The sequence below is a fragment of the Crocuta crocuta genome, unplaced genomic scaffold (assembly GCF_008692635.1).
Source record: "Crocuta crocuta isolate KB4526 unplaced genomic scaffold, BGI_CrCroc_1.0 scaffold14, whole genome shotgun sequence".
In the NCBI taxonomy this organism is placed as follows: Eukaryota; Metazoa; Chordata; class Mammalia; order Carnivora; family Hyaenidae; genus Crocuta; species Crocuta crocuta.
The window spans coordinates 2,136,503-2,156,951 of NW_027530209.1; positions in this window are offsets into that span (position 1 = coordinate 2,136,503).

A 20,449-nucleotide genomic window follows, 5' to 3' on the forward strand; every position below is an offset into this window, starting at 1 on the left:
TAGAAAATGAACCTGAACCAGTTCAACCCCTTACTAAATTTAGGTGTAACAGTGACCCTATAAAAGCCATCTTGACCTCTCTGGATCTCTGTTTTCTCATCTGTACTAGGGGAAGAATAGGCTGTGATTCCCAAAATTCCTTCCAGTTTTAATTTGTAATTTATTATCCATAGTAGTTAAGACTTGAGAATATGTTGCAGTAACTTAAGGAGGCCCTTTTAGTGAAGAATTTTAAGCAATAATGATACAACATTTTTCTGAGATGCCTTGCATTGAGTGTTGCCTGAAGTATGAGGATAGAGGTCAGGCATCTAGCTAAATGTTCCCCCTAATATATATGGAATGCACAGGAACATGGTGAAATCCTGAATGGTAGCCTGGGAACCCTTCTAGGAGAAGGTGAGTTCTGAACTAGTTTGAAGAGCTGCTGAAAAGAACTAGAAAAGGGAGCTTATTGCTGAGAAAAAGCAGGATTCTGCCATGAAAATATAGGACTTAGTAAGTGGAAAGCAGAAAAACCCAGATGGCTTTTAAACATTCCTCTCTGTTAGGAAGGATTGTGTGTATGTAATAATGCAATTGTGCTATAGCTTCAGAGTCACACAGGTTTGAGTTTGAGTCTCAGTTCTGTGTCCTTCAGAGAGCCCCCCAATAGAGTTAGAAGATTCCTCATCAGTAAAATATGGAAAATAAAACCTACTTCTATATTGGGTTATTGAAAAATTAAATATAAGATGTATAGAATGTCTAGTATCATGCCTGTTATTTAGTAGGAGAACATCAAATATTAGTCACTCTCCTTTGCATCCTGGGACAAGCCAAATACCCTACTGGGAATTGCACACGTGACTTTATGAGGAAACAGCAAACTAATATAGGGGCACATGAATTGGGCTGGAAGTTAGAGACCAGACTTGTGATTGCAGATGTGGGTTCTAATAAGCCTATGTATCAAGATTATTAGATTCAGTTTTCTAAAAATTTTTAGTTTATGATCCCTCACTTCTCTTATAGTTCCAACATCTAGATTCAGTCCCTGCCCTTATGATGATACTAATATCCCAGAAGACCACACATGTAAAAGAATTTAATGCGGGTCCAGCCTGAGATAAGAATCTGAAACACCGGCACACTATGGAGCTTTCCAGCTTAGACATGGTAGAAACCAGCTGTGAGGAAATAAAAGTCCAGAAACTTGTACTGCATTGCTCTGAATACATTAAGGGTATTAGTCTGCATTATTCACTCGGCAGAACTTCATTGAGTGCCTACTATGTTCCAAGCACCTACCAAGCTTGGGGATACAAGCTAATAGCACATGCTCTCCCTCAAAGGTGCTCCCCATCTGCGGGGAATTTGGTCATCATGAAACAGTGCAGTAAATGCAAAAACGTGTCTATAGAGCATGCTATGGGAGCACAGAGAATGTCGACCCATCCCAGAGAAGAGAGGGAAGGAAGGCTTCTAGGAATTACTAGTAAAATAACCGGTCAACTGAGGTTTAAAGAGTGACTAGGGATTAGACACATTGTGACTTGCAGAGCAACAGAGCTTTATACTAGAAGTCCTCGTTCTAAGATAGACTATCAATAGCTGAGGCTGAGGCCCACAAAGGCATCTCAGCTCCTCAGATCCCTGAGCAGATTTTAATGCTAGACATTCCCCTGCTTGCACCAGTCTTACCTTTCAAGAAAAGCTTTAGTCTGAAGATGATCATTTTAAACACTTTGTCACAGTGAAGGTTTTGGTTGCCAAAAATAATAACCAACTCAAGCCAATGTAAAGGGAAGACAGCATGCTTTGAAATATTAGGTCGCCCACGGAATCAATGAAGACATGTGAGAAGTCCTGAAAAATGATAGGAAGCAAGTCATGGCCAAGATCACCTCTGGCTCTAGTGCCATCCTGACAGGATGCTTATGGACATGCCCTGGCCTTTGCTGCCTCTAGACACTTGCACTTACTGCTAGACTTCCTTCAGCCCCATCAGTGTGAATAATCTCTATCCTTAGAACTTTGTTTCATTCTTATGGGTGTGAAGATTTTCCACAGAGCTTATGAGGAAACATCTGCCCTGAAGGCACTTGCTTTTCATCTATTTACAGATATTGGACAGTTAGAAATGTGTGTGTGTACGCCAGTCAGAGTGGCTAAAATGAGCAAATCAGAAGACTAGATGCTGGCGAGGATATGGAGAAACGGGCACCCTCCTACACTGTTGGTGGGAATGTAAACTGGGGCAGCCCCTCTGGAAAACAGTGTGGAGGTTCCTCAAAAAATTAACAATAAAACTCCCCTGTGACCCAGCAATAGCCTGCGAGGAATTTACCCAAGGGATATTGAAATGCTGATGCATAGGAGCACATGTACCCCAATGTTCATAGCAGCACTCTCAACAATAGCCAAAACATGGAAAGAGCCTAAGTGTCCATCAACGGACAAATGGATCAAGAAGATGTGGTTTATCTATACGATGAAATACTACATGGCAATGAGAAAGAATGAAATCTGGCCATTGTAGCAATATGGATTGACCTTGAGGGTGTTATGCTGAGCAAAATAAGTCAGGCAGAGAAGGACAAATACCATATGTTTGCATGTATAGAAGGATTAGGAGGAACTTAACAGAGGACCAAGGGGGAGAAGAAGGGGGCAAATGGGGAGAGGGAGAGAGGCAAACCATGAAAGACTCTTGAATACTGAGAACAAACTGAGGACTGATGGGTGTGGAGGGGGAGGGGGGAGATGGGCATGGAGGAGGGCACTTGTGGGGATGAGCACTGGATGTTATATGGAAACCAACTTAACAATAAACTAATTGTAAAAAAAAAAGAAAAGAAAAAGAAATGTATGTGTGTACACCCAAACACACACACACACACACACACACACACACACACACACACACACACATTAAACATTGTCTCCTGCCTGGCTCATGGGATGTTTTGAGCATTTGTAATAATAGGTAGTAAATATGCTGAAGCAAAGTGTTGTCCACATATAAAATATTAACACCAATGAGGAAGACTTGACTCACTGAAGGTAGCTTTGAAAATGGAATAAAGGGCCATAATTCAAGGTATGGGGGAAAGACAAGGAAATGGGTTCCCCCCTAGAGCCTCCAGAGTGATTGACTGCTCTGCTGACACCTTGATTTTGAACCCAGTGAGATGCAGTTCAGATTTCTAAAATAAAGAACTATCACATAAATTTGTGTTGTTTGAAGCCACTACACTTTCAGTACTCTGTTACAGCATGAACTGTAATAAGTCATTGATCCGATAAAAAATAGAAAGATGGGGGCAACATACTAAAATGTCGGTCACTGGAAGAGCTGCCTGGAAAGGGGTGGCTGTGCCCATGACACTTACTCTTACAGAAGGTACCCAAGAGGTCCTACCGCTATCTAAAATGTCTTCTAAACAAGCTGAAATGTCATCAGCTTGTCCCTGAGATGTGACTTTTTTTATTCCCTTTAAACACAGCTTCTATAGGAGCTAGAGAAACTCAGTCCACAGGGTCCAACTGAAAACTGATGTTCAGTAATATCCGAGCACATGCCCACTTACCCTGAATCCTTTTGACCTGTTAATGTCAAGAATTATTTGAGAAAAGCCATCAAGGTATGAAATTGAAATCTATTGTCAACTAAATCTCTTATATAAAACATGAACTCCAAACGTAAGTGTGTCTGTACCTTCAACCCTAAAATCCCCAAGAGGACATCATGTGCAAGTCCTCCTCTCCTTTTGTTTTATAGTCTCCTGTCTTCTCACTGGGCAGTCTTAGTGTTCCATTGTGTCTACCCGGGAGAAAGCTATTACCTAACTTAACAGGTCTCGTGCCCCAGGATAATATTGTCTAGCTGCTGCACAGAGCATTAGCAATAGGGTTTTTATTTTTTATTTTTATTTCATTTTTTTAATTGGATTTTTAATTGAAATATAATTTTTAGAGGAAAGGTGCTAGATAAAGAGAACGTATAAATATATTCCAGTATACTGGCCCAAATAATGATCAATGAGAAATATTTCAATAGAGTGAAAAGCTAAAGCACTTCATTTACAATTGTTATGTTCTTTCTGGAAAGTGAATAAAAAGAAGCCAGGGAATTGAATTACAAGAGTCTTTTGTGTGGCCACTCATCTCTCAAACGGACAGAATATCCTCATTTTTCATAAGGTATCTTGATATGGCCAGAGTGTGACCTGATTCCATCAAGAAATAATAACCTGTGCAGTGAAGAGAAAAAATATCACAGGCAATGTTAAACCTAGTTTTTGTGTAACAGTTTTCACATCCAAGGAGCACACAATGAGAAGAAAATTGTATTTTCTTTCGTGACTGTCAAGTATTCAGATCTCAGGATACTTTGTCTTGAGGTTGATGCCACCACATTGGTGAAAAGTTCCAGCTAAGTTAATTTCTTTCTGTCTTAAAGCAGAGTGAGGGTTGATTTTTTTTTTCAAAACTATTCATTTAAATTGAGAGCTATACATTCCAAACCTCGAAGTAATTTTAGAGTGAAATGTTAGGGGTGTGCATATGAGAACAAAGTTCACATAAAGAAATGATTTTTAAACATAATTTTGAAAATAATAAACTTCTCTGTTTTCGGGATCCCCCTTTTTACAAGATTTTCCAGGTTTTCAGATCATCAAAAAAAGGGCTAGAATCTGCTCCTGCTAGATTTGCAAAAAGTAAAGCTGATACAGGACAACTACAACAAACATTCATTTGTATCATTAATTTTGAGCAGAATGTTAGAATCTGCTTGCTTTATGTGCTATGGAAACTTATCTCTTTGTTTTATAACCACATTTCATACAAATATCTAGGCCCCCCGCCCCTTGTTTCCCAGGCCACATCTGCCTGAAAGGTAGGAAAACAAATCACATCCCAACTATGGTTATCTCCTATCTTGTAGACTTCATTTGGGAAACCACTAAACCGCAGTCACACCAATCTCCCCCTTCCTGTTCACAACCCATAGGTTCTCATCCAAACCATTCCAGCCTGCCTTTGCCACCTTGGAGTAAGTAGCAGCTCCTGCAGCTAACATTAACCCCCTTGGCTGCCTCTGTTAAAGAAGATGGAAAAGCTAAATACTAGAGATCCTGTCTTTGAGATGGTGTGACTGTGTCAACACAGTTCTGACCAATAATATGTAAGAGGAAGTGTCCTGATGCCACATTTCCCCTTTCTCCTTTCTGCCTGGAACAGGCAGGGTGTCTTGAGGGGTATTAGCCATCCTGGACCCATGCTAGCTGTGGTAGACAGGTTTTAAAGTGGCTCCCAGCATCCCCACCTTCTGATGTGTGTGCCTTTGGGCAATTCCTTCCCCTCGAGTGTGGGAAGAATCTGGGACTTACTTCCAATTAATAGAATACAGCAAAGGTGATGCGCGGTCACTCCCGTGATTGTTGCATAAGGTTGTAACATCTTTTTGAGAAATTCTCTCTTGCTGGCTTTGATGAAGCAAGTGGCCATGTCGGGGAGGGGGGTATGTGCAGAAAGAAACTAGAATGGGTTTCTGACCAATAACCAGTTGAAAACAACTAGCAACAATGAGACCCTCAGTCTAAACACTCCACAAGGGACTTAATGTTGCCAACAACTGTGTGAGTTTGGAAGCCACCCTTTCCACAAACTTTCCCCCGAGAACCTAGCCCTGGACGGCATCTTGATGGCTGTCTTGCAGAGGATCCAGCTAAATTAACCCAGACTCCTGACTCACAGAAACTGTAAGATAACAAGGATGGTTGTTTTAAGCTGTCAAGTTATTAGTAACATTGTTACACAGCAATAGATAACGAATATGCCAGAGATTAATGAGCAGATAGAGAGTCCTAGTTCCCCAAGGCATGTAGAGCTAGTACTCCAGCTCTGGACTGCCTATTCTGGATTTTTATTGAATGAGATAAACTCCTAGGTAAGTCATTTCTCAAGTTTTCTGTGGCTTGGATTTCAAAGCAATCCTCACTGGTACAAGGTGGCTTGCAGCACAAGCTATTTCCTTCACTCTGAGCACAGTCTTCCTCTCGTTGAGGACAACTCTGGCTTGGAAGGTTGTGGCTAATGATGGTCTCAGGACATGCCCCCAAATAGTTTGGTTCTAACTCTTCTACTCCAATAAATATTAAGGCAAATTGGGGGAAGGACTCTCCTTCATCCGGTATTAAAATAGGAACAGAAGGAAATTGAAAGGGAGAAATGGAAAGAGGAAAGGAATATTGTTTTTTGTTTTTAGTACTCAAATTACAGTTCTAGATCTTATTAGTTTACTATGAGCGGATAAATGTGGTTAAAACATGTATGTTAGAATTCCCATCAGCCTAAATGTTTTCAGTTACGACATTTTCCATTTCTATCCTAACCTCCAAACTTGGCACAGACCCCCATAGAATATTCTCTTGTACCCACCTACTTCCTATTTTAAGTCCTTCTCAATTTCAACATGGTAAGGCCCTTCTAGGCTTTGGGAGGTGAGGGTCTTCACTTTTTCCCAGTAATGTATTTAGTTCTGAGAATTTCCCCCCAGCCTTCCCATCTCCTGCGTTTTATCCCACTTTAATGCAATCTGAGGTCAGTTAGCCCGGGAGGGGTCCTCATTTCATGCTCGAAACTTCAGCTACATAGGTGAGCCTTTGGCATGAATTATTTTATCCCTGTACCTAGTCAAGTCCATTGAATGTTAACTCCATTATAGAGACAAGAAAACTGAGGTGCAGAATCACAAAATTTTAACTTGAGAATTTGAAGAGGTTCCAATGCTTTCTTGTTATTAAAAAAAGGTGTTTGGAAATAAATTATGAATATGATTTCACAAGTAATGGCTCCAACCCTTACAAGCCTTGTGACCTTGGTAAAATCCTTGACTCTTACTGAAACCTTCTACCTGATGAGTGAAACTTCTTGCCTTCTCCATAGTGCTATGGTACAGAATAAGAGATTCTTGAATATGAATGGTTTTTGCAAGTTCTAAACCCTGCGATGTACACAAACTGCAGGAATATTGGGACCCACATACTCTTGAATCCACATTCATTAAACCTCTACACTATCTTGTGTTTACTGAGGCTGCATAAAAACAAAACCGCAAAGTTACATTCTTCAAGTGGGAGTTATCCTAACATTTATCGATACAACTTCACAAATATTTTGAAGAACTTTTTTTGCTTTTACATTTTGGGCTTTAATTGCCTTGATTTTGTAGATTTGTTTGGTCTTCAGGAGATATTTTGTTTGTATATTACAGTTTTTACTCTACAGTGATTGAATTTCTCCTTCATAAAAGATAAAGGAACTAATCAGTATTGGTTTACAGCTTTCAGATACCACTTAATTCTCAAACATTGGATGTAAATTATATTTACAACCTTCTTTATTCAAAAGATCTGTCATCAACATATGACTTTTAGTAGTGGGGTAATTGCTCATGTATTGAATATTTTAAAATAGACTGTAGTTAAAAGAAGACAGCAAAAGCCTAGAATTTATGGCTGAGACAAACCAAGGGCTTTTAATGTTGATCTGTCCTCCCATTGGGTTTTAGTCTGATCAAAGAACGTCACTTGGCAACTGATGTCTAAGGATATTCACCATGGGTTCTGACTGTAATAACTTCTCTAGATGAATTTCCAGCAATCTAGGCAAACATAAGAAAAATTAGTCTTAAAAAAAGGCTTCAGAATTATTCCATGCCTCCATTATAAAAAACAATATTTAAAATAAATTTAAGATTTTCTCTGAGGTATCAAAATAGTATAGAAAATATTCTTCCTAGCAAGCGTCATAATGAGGACATGGTATTGTTTTCATCAAATGCAAGTGTTAAACCTTAGAATTCTTTGCAAGTATTCAAGATGGCTCTGAGACTCACAGGTATCAGGTCTTACCAATTTTGGTTTACAGAGGACTTTTAAGTAGTCCATAAATACAAGGTAGAGAATGGAAATTTTATAATATCTGTTTCCTTCTAACCTACCTCCTCTCATTGTTTATAAGCCTATATATGTTGTATCACAGTCACCAATATTGTATATTTCAGGTGCATTAAATTTTAAATACCCCTAAAATTTTTAAAATAAAGTTAATTTAAGATTTTACTTTATATTCATCGTCATGGGGTATACCAAAAGATGAGTTTAGCTTTTAATTGTTTTTTGAAGAGTAGATAAATGTAGGGGTTGCTAGGTTTCTTTCCCCTCAGGAGCTTAGCCTCAAACAACAAAACAAACATAAAGACTCCTCAGCTCTACTGGACTCTAAAACTAGCCTTCCTTTTCTATTTTAGTGACTGCTAATGTCCCAACTTGGAATTTTTTTCTTTTTTGTTTTTCATGATTTTAAAGTTGGAACTGTTTTGTGTGGGGAGTTGGAGAGGAGATATAAAACAGTTTATAAAAAGTCTGTAATTTGTCTCCTGGCTTCCCTGACACTTCGTAAATTGATACTCCTATACCTATATTAACCAATTCATCATAAGATGTTCTTATACCTCAACAGAGAACAATGCACAGAACCCAGAAAAATATTTGCCCCTCTTTTTGCAATGCTATTAGCCTTTACTGTGAGAACATAGATTTTAGAGGTATGGCCTTATCCTGGAGATGAGACCATCTCCACCACCTGCCCCCTGTACATCCACNCCCCCCCCCCCCGCCATGCCCCTGCCACGTGACTGAGTACTGTGAGGGGAAAGAGCTAGATGGGATACGCTACATCCTCTCCACCTCTTCCTACCTGTTTAAACTATTACCATCTCTCACAGGTGGTTCTTGATTTAATAGTGCATTACACTTTAAGCATTTGGTGAATTTTAGGTGTTTTGTTATTCTTTTTTTTTACTTATTTTGAGAACAAAACAGAATAAGTGGGAAGGGGCAGAGAAAGAGGGGGCGAGAGCCTCCTAAGCTGACCCTGTCAGTGTGGAGCTCCATGTGGGGCATGAACTCATGAATCATGAGATCATGACCTGAGCCAAAACAAAGAGTTGGACATCTAACTGACTGAGCCAACAAGTGCCCTGGTATTTTGTTATTTTCAAAGTAGCTAAAAGTTGTTTGGCATGCAGGCCATGAAGCATTCATCCAAATCCACATTTGTGGACATTTAACCTGCTACGTGTTCGATCTGGAGCCTAACACAAGTTACTACCATGTTTTTACATATGGTCATTTGCCCTGCCACTAACAATAAGATCAGTAAGTCCTTGAATGCCTATATTCAAAGAAATGCAACCTGTTAATAGTAAAGTATGAATAGTATTCCCAACTAGCAGTTTTCTCTGGCATCTAATTCTTGGGATTGTGACATATAATTTGAAATTGTAGCAGAGGATTTTTATCACTTTCATAAAACACAAGGCATTTACATAAAAATTAGTGAAAAAATGTAATTCTGCCTATAAAACTAATGTACTCTCTAGCAGTTTTGTATGCAAAAGAATTAGCATGTCCATGTACTTGCAAATTATCATGCAGCTATTTGAGATGCAAAGAAAAATGTGGAGATGTTTGAAAGCTGACCCGAAATCAGTGATTACAATGAACTCTGTACTTCCATTGTTCATTTTTCATAACAAGAAGGCAAGAAAAATATAGGTCACTGGAGGCTGAATTTGTTAGGGAAGCCTGTTTGTTTGAGCCTTTACTCGGCCACCATCCTAATGTGATTGCCGTTGGTTTTCATTTATTTCCTGATCTTGTTTCTCATGTGATTTTAGATCTCCAGAATTACTGTTGTTTTTCTAAGACTGATCCATACCCTTCACCTTCTCACCATTTTAAATATATCTCAGATGCCAATATCCTTCTTGAAACATAATTGATAAGTATGTTCTCATTGGATTCTTTGCAAGAAAAAATAAGAACTCACTATGAAATGAAAAATGAATTAAATAGCTGAAAGTGGAGTTTTAAAAGTCTTCTTGGTTTTGTACAGAAAAAGCTATTGTGATTTATAGATTTATCTCTGACAGAAATAAAAGTTGGGAGAGAGGACAGTGTCCCTGTTTTAGGGCAGAAAATGGCCTTAGAGAAAAGTGAATTCCACTTTTCAATAAGCCATAAGCCATGGCTTCCTTCACCTTACGTTTCCTCTTATTTCCTAGGTGGGTCAGACCCTGAAGTCTCTATTTTATATCCTTATTAAAGCTCCTATTCTCTAAATGATGTTAAAAATACAACCTAATAAGGAATAAGCTTTTAAAGAAGGAAGATGGATTATAACATGAATCTAAGTACTTAAAGTGAGAGATAACTACCGAAGATGAAGAGCAAGAAGTCTGTTCCCTCCAGGAGCTCAGAGCCTTAACAAGAGTCAGCATTTTTTTTTTCTGTAAAGGGTCACTAGGAAATATTTTTTAGCTTTTTTTGTTGTTTATATCCTCTGTAGTCTTTGTAGAATGAATACTTAATACTATAGCAGTACTCAGTACTGCCTTTTTACTTTGTAGAACAAAAGCTGCCCAAACAAGATATGGATGAGTATGACTGGGTTCTGACATTATTTGCCTTTTATTTTAAACATTCTTTTCTTTAATGTTTTATTTATTTTTGAGAGAGAGATAGAGACAGCGTGAGCAGGGGAGGGTCAGAGAGAGAGGGAGCTACAGAATCTGAAGACAGGCTCCAGGCTCTGAGCTGTCAGCACAGAGCCTGACACGGGGCTTGAACCCACAAACAGTGAGATCATGACCTGGGCCAAAGTCGAATGCTTAACCGACTGAGCCACCCAGGCACCCCTATTTGCATTTTATTTTAGATACTTAAATTTGAATATCATTATTTTTACTTGTCGCAAAATAGGAATCTTTTGGAGTTTTTTTCAACCATTTAAAAATGTAAAAACCTTTCTTAGTTCATGGGTTGTATATAATAAGTGAAGGGTCAGTTTGCCACTCCCCTGGTCTAGGGAGTAGAAAAGTGCCTTTATTTCATAATCAGGTGTCAGGGCTGGAATTACTGTTGGAAGAGTAATGCCTCTCTTCAAATGTGGAGAATAATGCTTTTTCCTTAGTGATATGAAAAATACGTCACAAAAGCTCTTGTTGCTGTCATTTGCAGATATTTTCTATGATATAATTTCTCTCATTCAGACATACAAGTAAATCAGACATGGGAAAGTCAGAGAAGACGGCAGATGATTCCAGCTGAATGAACTGGAAGGACTTTGCCTTCTATTAGCTGCACAGAGCTCCACACTCCTGTGGTTAAGATGGACAAGCCTTGGCAGTGGCCAGAATATTAAGGGCAAATTATTAGCAGGATTTTTTTTTCTTCATTTCAAGCCTAGGCATTTAGGACAAGACCTTGAAAGAGTCTGACTCCCAGATAAACATTTCAAGTGTGTTAGAAAAGGATAATGTAGTCTAATCTTGGAGTTAATGAGGGCCAAATTAAATAATCATTAGTAACAGTCAAAAATCAGAAAAAGTGAAAAATTTTTAACGTGGGCCTTGTTTAAATGGCTTGCTGTTAATATAAGTTCTTTAACTGAGTTCTGAAAATGATATTAAATATAGATCTATCAGTGATATTATATTCTGACTTGAAAAATGATTTAATCCTCTCTCTCTCTCTCTCTCTTTCCTCCCTCTTCTCTACCCCCTTTTCCTTCTCTCCCTTTCTCAATGTAAGCTAGTGAAACTTAATAATTTATAAAGTAGTTTCCAAACCCAGACAAGAATAAGAATTACCTAGAGGCATCTTTTTAAAATATATATTTTATATATTTCAGTCCCCAATTAACTGAATCAGAATCTGAAGGGTTGGTCTGTGATCATCCATTGGCTTTTTGTTTGTGTTTAAACACACTTTCCAGGTGATTACCGGCGATGAAACCAGCTTAAGGAAGCACTGTATTAGAGCAGCTTAAATGAACATCAGAATTCTCTAGACAGCTTATTAAAACAGAGATTGTTGGGCTTGACTCTTGTGGGTCTGGAGTATTTATTTCTAAACAAATTCTCAGGTGCTGCTGAAGCAACTGATGTAAAGACTATACACTTAATGACAAAGAGTCTTATTCCAGTTGGCCATCTATGACAAGACTCCTATCTCCAGTTTGGCTCAACTTTTAAACTACTACTTAAAAGTTTCAGTGGCAACTGTGAACATCGAAACATTAAGTCCACCATGGAATTCCTCTAGGAATTTAGGATTTGTTGCTTAGACATTCCCTTAATGGAAATGAACTCAGCAAAGCACCATGACACCAAGGAAATGACTCTCATGGTTGGTTTGATCAGCCCTCTGGAGTTGAAATGTGTTCATAGGCATTTGCTCTTATTAGGGACATTTGAATTCTGTCACTTCCAAGAGAGGGCCTTGGGGTTTCTCAGAATCAAGGGGTGGTAGCAAATTAGATTTGATTTAATGTCTGTGTAAATATAAAACCAAAATGACACAAAATCTGTCCATTAAAAGTTATCAATATGGGTCATTATTTTTATATTTTTAGATTCATTGGGATCATTAAGATTCCCTCCCCCTCAGTGCTTGAATTAAATGTTGAAAACACTTGCCATATTACTGGTCTGTACCTGCTAATTGTTTGTGTCTCAAACAGATTTGTTACCAACAGAAACTAGGGGATGAGGGGACAGTGCTCTCTGAACTCCCTTCTTTGTGTCTCATTTAATTCTCATAATAACTCTAACAGGAAAATGATCAGGAAACTACAGCTCACAGAGATTAACTCACTGAAGGGCACATAAACAGCCAGTTCTGGATCAGGATTCATACAGACTTCTGTCAGACTCAACTATGTCTTGCTGACATGTAGACTTAAAGTTCTTTGACATGGAAACTGTCGAAAATCATAATAAGCCAAAATAGAATTAGAAGGTGGCACAGAATCTTATTATCAGAACTTGCCTTGATTTTATTTGAATTTTATTTTTAGGACCTGTACATATACGTCAACATATTTTTGAGTGTTTTATAAATTCTAATTTTCAATTAGTTGTTAAGACATGTAAAACTTTCTGGGCAAACACTGAAGAGAATGATTCAGATCTGTAGGAATATCTTAGAGCGTGCTGATTCTACTGAAATATATTTACTAAAGAGAGACACTTCTATGATGTGATTCTCTGCCAAAATGTCAACCTTGTCCTCTGCATCCAAAAGTTCATGAAAATGGGAGAGACTCCAAAGAGGCAAGGTACAGGGGACTTCTGGGGGTAGGAAAGAGGGAGCTGGAAGCAATGTGCTTTAGGAAGACTAACGGGGACACTTTAGAGGAAGTATGCCTAACGTTAATCACACAGCCTCAAAGGGTCTCCCTGAGAGTCCAGGTCAGTTGCTTTGTAGACTCCAACAAATCCATGAAAGGCAGTATTGGTGCAAAGATGTTTTCATCTCCTGCCTTAAGTTTATGGATGGCTGCATGACGGCCACATTAAAATAGCTTTTTTGAAATCAACAGCTTCCAGAATTTTCTGCCAAACTCTATATGCTGTAAACACAGCCCTAGATACCAGCAGGTTTGTCTTGCTTCGAGTAAGAATTCCACATTTGCCTATAAATATTTATCTCTGAGTATTTCTATTTCTTTTTTTAATGTTTATTTTATTTTTGAGAAAGAAAGAGACAGAGCATAAGCAGGGGACGGGCAGAGAGAGAGGGAGACACAGAATCTGAAGCAGGCTCCAGGCTCTGAGCTGTCACCACAGAACCCAACTTAGGGCTCAAACTCACAGACCGTGAGATCATGACCTGAGCCAAAGGTGGACACCCAACCGACTGAGCCACCTTGGTGCCCCTGAGAAGATTTATTTCTTAATGTTTAATTTCATCATAAGATTTTACTTTAAAAAGTTATTACAAATTCTACTGAGTGCTTATTTTGTTCCAGTGATGCCACATGAGTACATGGAATGGATCATTTCATCTAATCCTCACAACACCCCTCCCCCACCAGATAAGTGTCATTATTATCATCCCTATTTGACAGAAGAGGACATGGGAGCTTAGGGTGGTTAAGCAACTTGCCCAAGATCAAACGGGAAGAGGTAAACCAGGAAATGAGAATCCAGGGTCTGCATCCCTTATGACCTCATTCTGCCTTTCAATATTTACACAAGCTTAGGTCAGTAATTCTCAGTCTTCGATGTGCATTAGTATCATCTGGGACATTGTACTGGTGGGGGAGGGGGAGGGCCTGATGGTTGAATGATACCTTAACAGTTCTGATTTAATTCATGGAAAATGGGACCAGTAAAAAGTAGTTTCGAAAACTCCCCAGGTAGTTCTAAGGTCCAGCCAGTACTTGAGCTTCAAAAGTATTGCTGTCTGTGTCCCACCCCTCCCCCTATGGCTGTGATTTAACTCGTCTGGCATGTAACCTGAGCTTTAAGACTGTTTTTTTGTTATTCTTACAATGCATTTTATCTTTTAAATGTTCTTTTAAAATTTAAATCCAAGTTAGTTAACATATAGTGTAATAATAATTTCAGGAATAGAATTTAGTGATTCATCACTTATATATAACACCCAGTGCTCATCCCAACAAATGTCCTTAATTTCCCCTGTCCATTTAGCCCATACCCCGCCCCCAAAAAACAACCCATCAGCAACCCACAGTTTGTTCTCTGTATGTAAGAGTCTCTTATGGTTTGTTTCCCTCTGTTTTTATATTATTTTTGCTTCCCTTCCCTTATATTCACCTGTTTTGTTTGTTCAATTCCACATGAGTGAAATCATATGATATTTTTCTTTCTCTGATTAACATATTTCACCTAGCATAATACACTCTGGTTCCATCCATATTGTTGCAAATGGCAAGATTTCATTCTTTTTGATTGCCGAATAATATTCCATTGTGTATATGTACCGTATTTTCTGGACCCATTCACCAGTTTACCCAAAGGATGCAGGAGTGCTGATTCAAAGGGGCCCATGCACCCTACTGTTTATAGCAGCCCTACTGACAATAGCCAAAGTATGGAAAGAACTCAAATGTCCATCGACTGAGCTTTAAGACTTTTAAAAATCTCTGCTCTACTCCCCAACCCCCAGGATATCCTAATATGCAAAGAAATTGAGGAACCTCTGCTCTAGTAGCTCTTAAACTCTGGTCAGTATCAGAATCATCTGTAGAACTTGATAAAAATTCCTAAGTCCAAGCCCTGTTCTACTTTGCTGGGCCTGGGTCTCCATGGATTTCAAATTTACACGCACATTAAAACCATCTGGAGAGATTGTTAAGTGGCAGTTTACTGGGCACCACCACTGAGATCCTGATTCATTAGATCAGGTTGAACTTAAAATTTTGCCTTTTTAATAAGCTCACAGGTTATGTCATTGCTGCTGGTCTAGAGATCACAAAGAAATGGAATTTTCTTCCCAGGGACACTGGTCAATGTGTGGAGGTATTTTTTTTTTCTCCCAATGGGGGTAATAGAGGACCGTTGTTGGTTTCTAGTGGGCAGAGGCCAGGGGTGCTGCTGAACATCCTACCGTGGACCGCAGAGTCCTTGCACCCCATGCCACCCCCACAAAAACACAGTTATCCAGTTCAAAATGTCAATAGTGCCAAAGTTGGAAGCCCTGCTCTGGATTTTAGAGAGATGTTTAGATTGTTATAAAGCAGAAGATTTATAGATTTGGGGCAAAAATCTAGAACTCTTAAGTTAATATCATCTTTAAAATTGAGCTACAAAACCAACTGCGTGGTATACATTGTAAAATGGTATAAAACGTTGTGATTTTTATTTCTAAACATAAGACTATAGCATTTGGGTGTAAGAACTTGCTAGGAAAACTATTAGAAGATAATTATTCTTTTTTTAAAAGTAGTGAACATAGGAACTAATAAAGTCAGTGTTCAGTAAAGTCAGTGTATCTTATTTTTATTGAGGAATGATGACCTACAACATTGTATTCCAGGTGTACAGCATAGTGACTGGAGATACATTATAAAATGGTCACCACAATAAGTCTAGTCACCATTTGTCACCGTACAAAGTTGTTATGATGTTATTGATTATATTACCAATGTTGTATATTACATGTCCATGTCTTATTTTATAACTGGTAGATTGTATACCTTTTAATCTCTTTCACCTATTTCATCCATCCCTCCTCCATCCTCCCTCCTGGAAATCATCATTTTCTCTGTACCTATGAGTCTTTTGTTCATTTGTTTTGTAGATTCCACAAGTGAAGTCCTGTGGTATTTGTTCTCTATATTTAGAGTCTCTTATGTTTTCTCCTCCTCCCTGTTTTTATATTATTTCTGCTTCCCTTCTGTTCATCTGTTCTGTATCTTAAACTCCACATATGAGTGAAGTCATGTGATATTTGTCTTTCTCTAATTTCACTTAACATAATACCTTCTAGTTCCATCCATGTGGTTGCAAATGACAAGATTTCATTCTTTTTGATTACCGAGTAATACTCCATTATATATTTTTATCATATCTTCTTTATCCATTGATCCGTTGATGGACATTTGGGCTCTTCCCATACTTTGGCTATTGTCAGTAGCACTCGTATAACCAATGGGATGGGGGCGTCTGAGTGGCTCAGTCGGTTTAGCGTCCGACTTCGGCTCAGGTCATGATCTCGCAGTTTGTGGGTTCGAGCCCCCTGTCGGGCTCTGTGCTGGCAGCTAGCTCAGAGCCTGGAGCCTGTTTCAGATTCTGTGTCTCCCTCTCTCTCTGACCCTCCCCTGCTCATGCTGTCTCTCTCTCTCAGAAATAAATTTTTAAAAATTAAAAAAAAAAAAAAAAAGAAAAGCGTATAACCAAAGGGATGGATGTGCCCCTTTGAAACAGCACACCTGTATCTTTTTGGGTTAATACCTTGTGGTGAAATTGCTGGATAGTGGAGTAATTGTTTTTAATTTTTTTAAGGAATTTCCATACTGTTTTCTATAGTGGCTGAACCAGTTTACATTCGTACCAACAGTGCACAAGGGTTTCCTTTTCTGTACATCCTCACCAACACTTACTATTTATTGTGGAAAACTGCAGTGCTTTTGAGCAGTAACATCGTCTTACAGGAGGGGGAAAACAGTTCAAAACAATTCACCAGGTTCTGTCAATAATAAAGAAAAACATGGGGTTGAGATTTGAGAAGGCAAATAAACTGAGTGCAGACAAATAGTATTTGCAGTATCCCTGAAAATAAACAAAATCATTTCAAAACTCACAAGTAGAGGGGGAGGTCTTGGTACTTAGTTTTTTAAAATGTTCGTTAGGCTCCAATGAATGTTTGCTGGTATCTTTAACTGCAGTCATACTGAGTAAAGTAATAGCTAAATGAAAGTTATATTCACAAGGTGTTAATGTTTACATCTTATTATTTGCAGTCTCTCACAGAAAGCAAAAGTAAGCCCAAATAGTGCTCTGCCTCTGGCAGTTTCTAACTGGTTTCTTGACCAACAAAGGCACTTCAGCGTGCAAAGCTGTTTATGACAAGAGGCTTTGTATTTTTCTATGGCACATCTTTAGATCCATGTGAAAACAAGTTTTTTGAATGTTAACTATTCTCTGACACTTGGGAGTTACTGTTGCTCTTCCCATTTCCATTCTAATATATGATTCATGGTGATACGGTACAGGTTTCAAATTTCAATACAGGAAGTAGTCTGGGCTACTATGAGTAACCTCTGACTCACCTCTGCTAGTTACTGGGTCAAACTGCAAGAGTGTTTTAGAGTATCACCAAGTTCCATGATTACAGCTTGATTATCACAATGATAACAACAGTTTGGATCACCTGTTTCTAATTGTAAAGGGAAAGTTTTCAACTTTTCACTGTCAGTATGATGTTAGCTGTGGGTTTGGCATATATGGTCCTTATTATGTTGAGGTTGGTTCCCTCTATATTCACTTTGTTGGGAGTTTTATCATTAATGGATATTAATCTTGACGTATCTATTTTTGTTTTGATCATATGATTTTTATCCTTCATTTTCTTAATGTGGTATACCATGCTGAGTGCAGATATTGAGCCATCCTTGTATCTCTGAAAGAAATTCCACTTGATCATGGTGTATGATCCTTTTAAGTTGGGTTTGTTGGTATATGTTGAGCATGTTTTGCATCTATGCTTGTCAGAGGTACTGGCCCATAGTTTTCTTTTTTTGTAGTGTCTGTCTGGTTTTAGGATCGGGGTAATGCTGGCCTCATGGTATATGCTTGGAAGCATTAGTTCATCTTCAACTTTCTGGAATAGCTTGAGAAGAATGGGTAGTAATTTTTTAAATGTTTGGTAGAATTCATCTGCAAAGCTTTTGGTCCCAGACTTTTGAGTGTTTACTGATTCAGTTTTATTAGTAGTAATTGGTGTGTTTAGATTTTGTACTTCTTACTGATTTAGTCTTAGATTGTATATTTCTAGGAATTTATCCATTTCTTCTAAGTTCTCCAATTTGTTGGTGTATAGTTGTTCAGGGTAGTCTTTTATGATCCTTTGTGTTTCTGTAGTATTCATTGTAACTTCTCTTTGATTTCTGATCTTAGTTGAGCCATCTATCTTTTTCTCTTGATGAATCTTTCTAAAAGTTTATATCTTTTTTAAAGATCCAGCTTTTGGGGCACCTAGCTAGCTCAGTCAGTAGAGCATGCAACTCTTGATCTTGGGGTTATGAGTTTAAGCTTCATGTTAGGCATAGAGATTATTTTTAAAAAAGTAACCAGCTTTGCATCCTTTTACTAACTTTGGACTTTGCTCTTTTCTCTAGTTCCTTTATGTTTGAGCTGATTATCGTTGATTTGAAATTTCTCTTATTTCTTGAAGCAGGCCTGTATCACTATAGACTTTCCTCTTAGAACTGCTTTTGCTGCTTTCCATAGATTTTAAAGCAAAATATTCTCATTGTTTTTTTGTCTTAAAGTATTTTTAAATTCCTTTGATTTCTTTATTGACCAGCTGATTGGTTAGTAACATGTTGATTTGTCTCCATATGCTTGTGGGTTTTTTTCCATTTTTCCTCTTGTTGTTGATTTCTAGTTTCATAATGCTGTGGTTGGAAAAGATGATTGATGTGATTTCAGTCTTCTCACATTCATTGAGACTTGTTTTGTGACCTAACATGTGCTATCTCTTGGGGAGTATCCTGCATGCACTTGAGAAGAATGTGTATTCTGCTTAATATAGTTTTTTTTAAATGAAATCTAAATTACTTTGAAAAATATGTTTTGTAAAGTGAAATCTGACTATCCAACATTGATTATGTTGTTTCATGTTTAAGAGATTTACTAGGTGGTAAGGATGTAGGAATTTACAGAAAACAAAGACTTGTGTTCACTGGGCTTAGAGCTAATATATGTGTGTAGACCTCTGTGATGTAAGGCAGTAAGAAATAGATGCTTTGAGAGCATTGCTAGGAGAGAGAAAGTTTTATGGAAAAGGTGAAAATAGGACTGTACCCACATGAGCATGAGCAAAATCTAAAAATGAGATAACTAGTCTGTAGGTAGTGGGTGTTTGAAGTAAAGAATGGCCCCTACAGGGAACATTTAACCCAGAAGTGAAGCATCTCCCCTGTCCAGCAGCTCAGGCTGTAAGCCAGGAGCCATTCATAGGGTATGGCCCTTCCCCTTCTACTGGACTAGGGAGCAAATGGGTGAGTGACTGTATATAAAATTCTGAGGCTGTGGGCAGATTCTGACACTTTATTGTGAACTTTATTCTGCGTCTCAAACAAAACTTAGTGGCAGACCACTAAGGGATACAATCAAAGTAAAGTTTAAATCTGACATCCCTATTGGGCAAACCCAATCATCTGTGCTTTAGAAATAAAAACACAAGTTCAGGGACTAGTCCAAATTTCAAACGAGTTAAAATTAGGCAGAATGTTCATAGCTGCCTCCCACCACCCACTTAATATTTTCCTTTCTGACAAGTGTGCCATTCAGGTTGTGCTCCACTCTTAAGTGTCATAATCCTACATCTGTTTGAGTGATAACAAATACCAGCAAAGAATGCTCTTTCTCCATGGAGTGTCATCTTTCCAGTTTGTTGCAGTCTGTAGATACTGTGTGAGTAAATAAATATTAGCTCTAATAACCCCTGGTTCCCATTAAAAGTGGGGAGTCACAATTAGGTGAAATCTATTGGTAACATTGTCTATTTGTTCATCACGAGCAGGTACGGCTCATCTCCTACCCATAAAAGGCTGCATGATTGTCAGCATTTCAGTAGCAGCTTGACTTTTTCCCTTTGTTACGATTTATTATACCTATTGATTACCTCTAGGAGATTGCATGAATGAATTCATCCATCCTTCCAGTAAGATGAGGCAGGCTAGGGGATAACTTTTCTTTGCTGTCTAGTTACTATTTTGTAATAGAATCTGCAGCAGAAGTCTTCCGCTTTATCTATTTATTCTTGTTTTCTCTGAGACTAAAAGTTAAATACATCTGCATTCTTCAAAACCTGTTCGTAGTGTTCTGACATTCATTTGAATTGTGGAATCTCAGAAGCAT